This window comes from Dipteris shenzhenensis, chromosome 2 (assembly GCF_047967505.1).
Source record: "Dipteris shenzhenensis isolate YYH24624 ecotype China chromosome 2, Dip_SZ_1.0, whole genome shotgun sequence".
NCBI lineage: Eukaryota > Viridiplantae > Streptophyta > Polypodiopsida > Gleicheniales > Dipteridaceae > Dipteris > Dipteris shenzhenensis.
In genome coordinates this window covers 62,529,482-62,538,498 of record NC_141597.1, presented here as the reverse complement: position 1 = coordinate 62,538,498, position 9,017 = coordinate 62,529,482, and positions in this window count along the sequence as shown.

The following is a 9,017-nucleotide window of genomic DNA, read 5'->3' as shown; positions in this document are numbered from 1 at the left end:
GAGCAACGGAGAGAATCAAATTCTTTGTCCATGGTTTTTTTCCAATCAAGAGCCTATGTGCATATCAAAAGCAATGCGATCATCTCTTATGGCTTATCAAGATGGGAGAACACAATATGAGTAGCCAAGAAGACTCTATGAATCTTTTGGTTTGGGAGTTTTTCCTTTTGATAAAGGGAGGTGACAATATTGGGGTTGGGTTCTTCAATAGGACAACACAAAGGGTTGGAAAAAGTGTTTGCCTCCCCATACAAATCAATTTGCTCATGTGGTGACTTCCATCAAGTGGTGGAGGGAAGACTTGTAAGAAAGTGAGTCAACCAATTGGGATAGAAGAGTCACAATTGGATAATGAGGTGCTTGTGGAGAAAGATTGATAAAAGTTCCATCTAATAATAGCTTGCTAATCCTATCACTTCCAAACTCTAACTAGCAATGGACAAGTTCTTGAAATCTCACTTTTGAGTTTCAAAGTTTCCATGTGTGTTCGTACTATAATTCATAGATACTTGACAAGGCCAATGAGCTGACATAAGATACTTAAGGTTTATATAAACAAGGAAATCACCACATTAAATTATAAGCAAGTAAAAACATGTGCTAAATATTTAACTACCAAAGGAATATGCATATGTACAATGTTTAATATCTAGAAAGAGGACTCAATAGAGTAATTTTTCTAAAAATTATAGCATGAAGGATCAAATGATGGGACATTCGACATCATGGTAAAATATGTATGTGAGGATCCTGGTTCTAATATTTAAATAGTTCCATTTTAAAATCCATCATTAGTGCTTCACTATGTTGGAAAAGGCCATTTTAATTTACTTGGATATTGTGAATTATTTAAGCACATTGTTGAGGTTCATGAGTTTCAAATAATAGACTTATTTTTTAATCCATCATTAGTGCTTCAATATGTTGGAAATGTCCATTTAAGCTTACTGGGATATTGCAAATACTTAAGCTATTGAGGTTCATGAGTTTTTTTTTAAAAAATTATACAATTCATGAAGATCTCAATCTAAATCACTCTTGATGTAGTATTACAAAGCATTAAAACTAAGGAAAGAGAGAACATTAACTTGTATGGTGTTCTTGTGTAGGTTTCTTTGGTTCAGAAATGGTTGAATGCAAGCCTTTTAGCAAAGTGACACTATATAACAAGGGTACAAAAGTGGTCTAAGGACTAAAAATTTGTGTGGATCCAAAAGGGTTCTACCATTTCCAACCATTGGGAAATGGTGTGTTGTCAATGTCAATTAACCATTGGGAAATGGTGTGGTATCGGTGTCAATTATAATGTATTACATCCATCACATCCGATTTTCTTGCCTAATTGAGGGAATTTCTTCTCCTGAAGATGTTGTGGGTGGTGCTATGTGTTGCCATGCAAATTCAATGCAACCATTGGTGGAAGAATTGCAGCCAAGAAAGATATCCACAGCACCTTTGTTGGATGGATATTTACTTCACATCTAAGGTTTGGGCAAATACAAAGCTAGAGAGGGAGAGAGAGAGAGACAGAGAGAGAGAGAGAGAGAGAGAGAGAGAGAGAGAGAGAGAGAGAGAGAGAGAGAGAGAGATTGAGAGGTTTGTTGAGCAATTTGGTGCAAGGCCTAATTTAAGAGTGTTCATTTTATTTTGTAGTAGTTGATGGAAATAGAATCTTTAGACAAAAGCTTATGGACATAAGGTACAATGTAGATAGAACTGGGTTGGAAGAAAAGTATTGATGTGGTTAGACATGATGCAAGAAATGGTGGGAGAGGGCCACATATTTGTTGTGCATCTTTATGATCCAATCAATTGTGAGGAACTACGAGATAGCTATCTAGGGATAGCTATGTGTGGAAAATTGTTACAAAGTGGACTTGGCAATAATGATGAGGATGGACTTTGAGTAAGGTTGGTGAAATGGAAAATTCATTTGCTTACATTTTTAGATGGGAGTAGTTTAGAGCTTGATGCAAATGTTGATACTTTAGATGAAAGTGTATAATTTATGGACTTTGTGTACGTCAACAATGGGACTATAGAAGTGATATTCCCACGAAGAAAAGATCTTATAGAATGATTCATAGAAGTGCAAGGGGCCACCCAAAAAAAAAAAAAAAAGTTTGAGAGTAAATTTGATTTGAGTAGTGTTGAAAATGTTTCGAGTGTTGCTTGTTCCAAAGAATGTTGTTGCCAAATGGTGCATTGGTTTGCCTACTTAGCATTGCTTGTTGCATGTGGACTTTTTCAAATTGTTAAACTTTTCATTTCTTGACTTGGATTTAGGCTATTGGTAGATTATTTTAAAATGTGAAATACAAATTTAACTTTTGGACAACCTATGGCCTCTACCGATTTCAAGTCATGCCTTTTGTCTTAAGAGATGCACTTAGTACTTTCTAAAAATTCATGATTAGGCTACTTCAAGATCTACATTAGCAAGAACAATATAGTAAATTTAGATAATATTCTCATTTAGATAATTTTAATCATTAATGAAGTTTTCATAGCATAATCTCAATTGAGATAGCAAGCAATATCTACCCAAATGAAGAAGGTAGAAGTATTTCTATAAAGAGAGCATGGGAGAGGAGACCAACGTGGCAAGCTACAACTTTAAAATTCCTATTCTATTCTATTTATAATTTTATGCATAGAATATAGTAGCTATTGACAAATATTGAGAAGAAATCAACAACTTCAACGTGATCTATAGACAAGGATTCAAAACTATAAACTTACTTGATCAATCCAAGGATTTCTAGCAAACATTGGAACATAATACTACTCAAGCATTTGTGCACAATTTGTGACTTAGAGCGTCATTAGATTATATCAAATGCTCACCATCATAGGGCTAAACTATTGAAGCTCCTTTTTTTTTTTGACTGATTTGAGACAAAAAATTGTAAGCAAGGTGAGAGATTTGGGTCCCAAATCATTTTTAGAAATATTTCAAGCATTTTATAGAATTGTAAGGAAGAATTTATCAAAATCTAGCTTGTTGATAGTGGTCACATGTGACAAAGATTGAAGCTCTTCTATGAGCATGGAGCCGCACGGACAAAATTCGAATTGTTGCAAATATAATCAAGGAGCATTCCCAATGAAGTTTTCATGGGTAAAGAAAGGCATAAGAGCCTTTTCTCAATCATGGTAAACATTGTTTAAATATGCATTGAATTTTTTGAAAAGAATTATTTCAAGTTTACCACAAATTTGGAAGCTCATCCTAATGCGAGAAATCAAAATCAACAAACAAACTAGAAGACATTTCCTTCCATAAATAATAATGACATGTTAAATTGCATATGATAGAGACAATTCCTCATCTTCTTGAAACCCTTTAATGTATTGAATTTCAACAAAAAAGATATGTTCCCTACTTTCAATAATAGCAGCACCTCTTCCACCCTGTCCTCTTCCCTTTCAAGCCCTTATATACTTTTATAGATGCATTTGCATGCTCTTTGTGCTCAATTATCTAGAATTCTTGCTCTTATGCATGTTCTTTTGAGGCCTTCCTTGATCCTCTAATAGTAGAGGATGATCCTAGTTTCCCTAATAGACAGTTCCCTAGTAGACAGCCATCTATAATCTATTGATTCCTTTACCTCTGTTTTATGTTTCTCTTTCTTGATATATTCTCATAAAATTCAACTGATGAGATTTTCTCGATGCCTACATCCACCTTTTCTACAACATCCCAATCAACCTTTCGAAAGGCAAAGCCTACATCTCAATGAGCTTGGGGGTAGGTTGGTCTTCTATCTCTAATATTACCATTAAAAAATCCATCTCCACTCACACGAAACCATGTTCCTATTCCCCTATCTAAAGATTTGTGTAATGTTTGGAACCCTTTGCAATTTTTGCCCAAATTTCTAAATGATCTATGCCCAAATTCTTACATATTTTGTGCAATAAGAAGTTGAGAGGAAATAAGTGCGACCTATAATGCATGCAAAGAATGCAATAAAGGTTTGGCCAATCCCTTTTATATACTTTAGATAATTAACCCTTTCCCTTCCCACGCTATGCACATTGTTATATTCCCCTCTTCTACATGTCTTACTATTTTGAAAGTGGAAAGAAAAGGATATCACCAAGAAAACTATCATGGAGCGAATTAACATCAAGAAAATAAGATTAAAAATAAATAAAGATATATTTCTTCTTTGGCATGGTAGAGACTTTTCTAAAAGAAATAAGAGATTTCTAAAGACAAAAAAAATTCACACAATCAACCAAATCTAGAAGTCATTGAGTATCTCATTCACATGGCATCAATGCAACGCTTATGCCAAGAATCATGAAACCAAAAACTATTCAATCAAAGTATGGAAAACCAATGCACATGGAGCCTTCCATTGATTGAACATTGATAATATTCATTAATGTGTTTCAAGCTCTAACTATCTATAACTTCAAGACAATGAATTTCACCATGTGATGTGTCCACTACATCATAATCCAAAGGGTATCATAGTTGTTCTTCCAACATCTATACAAATATCTCATATAGCAAATCCTATGCACAACCTCATACCTTGTCGTCGCTAATATTTTCTTATTATCTATATATCTAAATAGGCTTCCCTTTTGAACGTCCTCACTATGGTAGAAGATTTTATCAAGAAATTTTTGTGTCAAGTTTTTGTTACTCATATAAAATTTTTTTTATGGATAAATAGGGATTTGATGCAATAATAGAGGGTATGAACCAACTCATTCATGGATGTTCAACCAAAGTATATTGCATGTGTGCTTGAATATCTAATTGCATCTTCATCCTAAACATATGTAAAGTGAATAGATTAGGAAGAGGCATTTCTACACTATCAAAGGTAGCAAACAAAGGCTTCCCATATGCATCTTCTCTACAAGAAACTTGGTGACACATATTATAGAGATAATCCCTACTTCATTAAGAGTATAGGAGTCTACTGGAGAACATTAACACCTTAATCTATGCATGAAAATCTTGAAACTTTGGCTTGCAAAGAGAGACTACGATGCTATTGAATAGTGTGATTAGGGATTTCATGGTAGTTTTTATAAGTGCCTTGTCATGTAGTGAGATGGATAGAATCACCCAAATTGAGCTTGCAATCTCTTTGTTAAAGCTAGAGATGGCCATAAAGATATGAAGAAAGTTGAACAATATCAAGAAATACAATCTTTTAATTGTTGCCAACTGGGAGACAAAGGTTGAGAGAGGTTGAATGCTACATTCATTGATGAGCTTTAATGAAAATATTTCACCAGGAGTGGGACAAAAAATTTCCAACCAAATTACGATATTGGAATACTTTATGGTAGGAAAGAAAAGCCATGATTCATAATTTGTTTGTGAAAGAGGTGAAGATATGTAAGATCTAAAAAAGTTTGTGTGAATTGTTAGCTACCATGCACCTACCCCTGAAGTAGTTGAGTTGTATAGTACCTCAAGAAATCTCCAATGGTGGAAATTTGTAATGTGCAAAGCAAATTATTTCTACAAGCAATGAATTCATCTAGATTGGTGACAAAATAAGACACTTTTTAGATTGTTTTGCATCTCACTTGTTTTTTGAGTTAATTCTCTTAAATATTTTTGTGGTGCCTATTGATGTTAGCATTGCACCTAAAATCCATTCTCTTTATTATATATATCTTTATTGCTTCATGTGCATGGGTTCCATTCCTTGAACTTTCACATTGCTTTTTCCTTCATTAGAACTAGATTTGCACTTGGAAGAAATGTATATTGCAACATGATATACATTCTCTATTTAGTTACTTCTTTTTTGTAGTGTCACAAAGAATGTGTGTTTGGATTTCGTTATGTGAGCAATTTCATTATGCGACTATATACTGACCATTTTAATATATCATTGGTGATATATTTGCTTACTTCTTTTGCCTAAGTTTATGCATTTGTGTGATAGAATTTACATAAGCATTTTTATCTCCATATAATGTCCTTATGTGCTAATAGAGAAATTTCATTGTATTGAAAACAATGCCCTTCTTTCTTAAAAGAATAATTTTTTGTATTGAAAATAAAAAGATAAATTACGAATGGATTTTCTCCATCACTTGTCTCATAGAAATTGTAATCTATTGAAATATAATCTTCTACATGTCATTCATAACCATGATCATAATAAATTCATCATCATCTATGGTTACATTGCAATCATCCTTTACCCTAGTGGTAACTCAAGGATAATTTTTCAGCATGCATTCATTTTGTCTTTCTAATATTTTAAGGTGTTAATGTAGACTTTTGCATTACCAATTCCCATAGAACATGTAATCATCATCTACTTTGCCTAAGGTTTTGATCCTTGCATGATGCATACACTTGCATTCTCTCATCTTGTGCATGGGTTCACTCCATTCATCATATTAATATCTCTCCATTCATCATACCTATCATGTAGTTCCCCCAATTCATCATATATATATCTCATATGATTATAAGGAAATAAAGTGCATGGAGTGAATAAGCAAGCCTCTTGAATTTGACAATGTTAAATCCTCCATGTCCATGTGTATTTGAATTAATTTTTCCATTTTTGCAATGACTTTCTTACTACTTTATTATTTTTCTTACCTTTTTTCCTCATAACTACAAGTTAACAAAAAATCTAAAAACAATGTTTGAACCTCGATCCCTTGTTTGCCCTTAGAAGACAAACAATTTCAAGCAACATCATCAAGCTTCTTTATGTAGAGACATGGCATACAATTTTGATTACTTCCATAATTAAAAGCAAGTATGCATCATATAATTATGTGAAAATTAAAATTTTCTTTTGCAATAAGAAAATAATTTATACACCACTAGATTCATATTGAGAATCAACACACACTTTTATTATTCCAAGGTCATCATAACTCTACAATACCTTGGATAAGGTTATTGTACCCACATAAGTTTGACTGCTTATGTACACCATGTTCTTTTTTCCATTCGTGCAAGGTATAACAAAAAACATTTGCACACTCTTCAATAACATGAGGACGTGCATAACCAAGGTTAGCACTTTGAGTTACTTCCATTTGAGACATTTTATTTATTTGCCGCATTCTACTTAATGTAAGTAATCTTTTAGTTACTAGTTACCTTCCCCAAATGGATTTCTTGATCCTCCTTGCTAATTTTTACCTTCACATTCTAAAGGTTTTGTGGCATTGCCTACTTGAGCAGAGGTAACTAGGATTCCCAAAAATGTCTTGATGCTACATCATTGCTTGCAGTGTTTTGGAACATGTTTATTACAATTGAAAATGCCCATATAGGGATTGTCCTTCTATCATGGACTATTTTCCTATCCATTCTACTTGGACCACTAACCACACATTGGAACCCTATTTGAAGTCAGGCAAGAAAAATAGCAACTCAAGTTTCAAGTCATCATTGTCCCAATCTCCAAATGAAAATGCTTTCAAAAATGTAAAATTTATAGGGGGTTCATACGTCCCTTATATGGGCTATCATCTATCAAGATTGTATGGTTGGATAATAAAATAGGGTAGAAAAGTTTTAAGGTAATAGAATTTAGCCCATAGCTCCAACAATTTTCACTTCATTCAACATAGGCACTAGCTAGTGAATTGCAACTTGACATAGATATGACCAAACTTGGCATGGATAGTAAATTCCAAGTGGACATAGATACGACAAACTAAGTAAATAATTGAATTAGGACAAGAGCCAATAGGCTAGATGGAGGCTTGATGCCACTGGACTGTGATTGATTGTATAAAAGAACTACAAAAATGATGGAGGAATTCATATAGCCAAAAGGATACTCTAGCAAATTTAACCATGTGGATTAACACGTTCCTTTGTTTTAACGTGTTGTGCCTTACCTAAAGGAAGTTCAAGAATGGAAAATGATTTAGGACAGTATGACAATAATACTTCATAGATATGAATGGAATAATTTCTTTTATATTAGTTTTACTCATGTAGGTAAGAATGTGAACTAAAATAATCTTTTTTTACCACAATGTAAGTGCATGATAAAGTATAGAAATATAGTTTTTACATTTTGGCTTATAGACAAAAGTTGAAAAAGATATAGAGCATTCCCTCACATGTATTTTGGGAGTTGGAGTGCTCCATTGCACATCTCGCTAAGCATAAAATGATGTCTAGTGGTTTGTTCCTTGGCTTATGAGCAGCTCTACTTGGGATATTTCTAAATAATATCTACTTATAGATAGATAGATAGACAAATATATTGATTGATTAGATAGGTATGTGGTCGGATGAGGGTCAAGCCATATCCTCATGTTTGAGTCAACAATGTAACACCCTTGTAGGAAACATACTTGGCACCATTTGAGTCTTATATAAATAGTTTTACACCCTCGTATCTGCATCTAGACCAATAGACCTCTAGGAGAGCACATAAATAAGGTAACTTTTATACCATCATTAAGTTTTTATTTTAATAGCATTCAATTCATCCTATCCTCATCCTCACTTGAGTTCTCTTGTCCAACACGTGCTTTTTGCAGTGAACTATTAAAAGTTGTGGCATCTACTTATGCTTTTGCATTAGAGAACAAAGCTCTTAGGCACATGAAGGCCATTGACAATAACACCAACAAGAATCGAGAGAGAGAGAGAGAGAGAGAGAGAGAGAGAGAGAGAGGGGGGGGGGGTTTACATAACCACAAGTAGGCTATATATATACTAGATTGCAATGGAAGAGAAATGATGTTTATATACATATGCATGGATAAGGGCTATTCTCTTTAGTCCACATAGTCTAAAACACTTGTGCCATGTGGTGCATCTAAGACTCTAGCAATCTAAAGTACAATTTAGATGCTTCAACATCCCCTCTTAAATTTCATTACATAAGTAGAAGTGCAGATGTAAAGAATTCTTCTCCAATGATCTTTGGTTTTTCAAGGAAACAAGTTACATATTATAGACGCTAAATTAAAAAATCAAACTATCAGGATATGTCTACCAAAATTTGGTCCCCATAAAGTATGTTTTAACTATCATT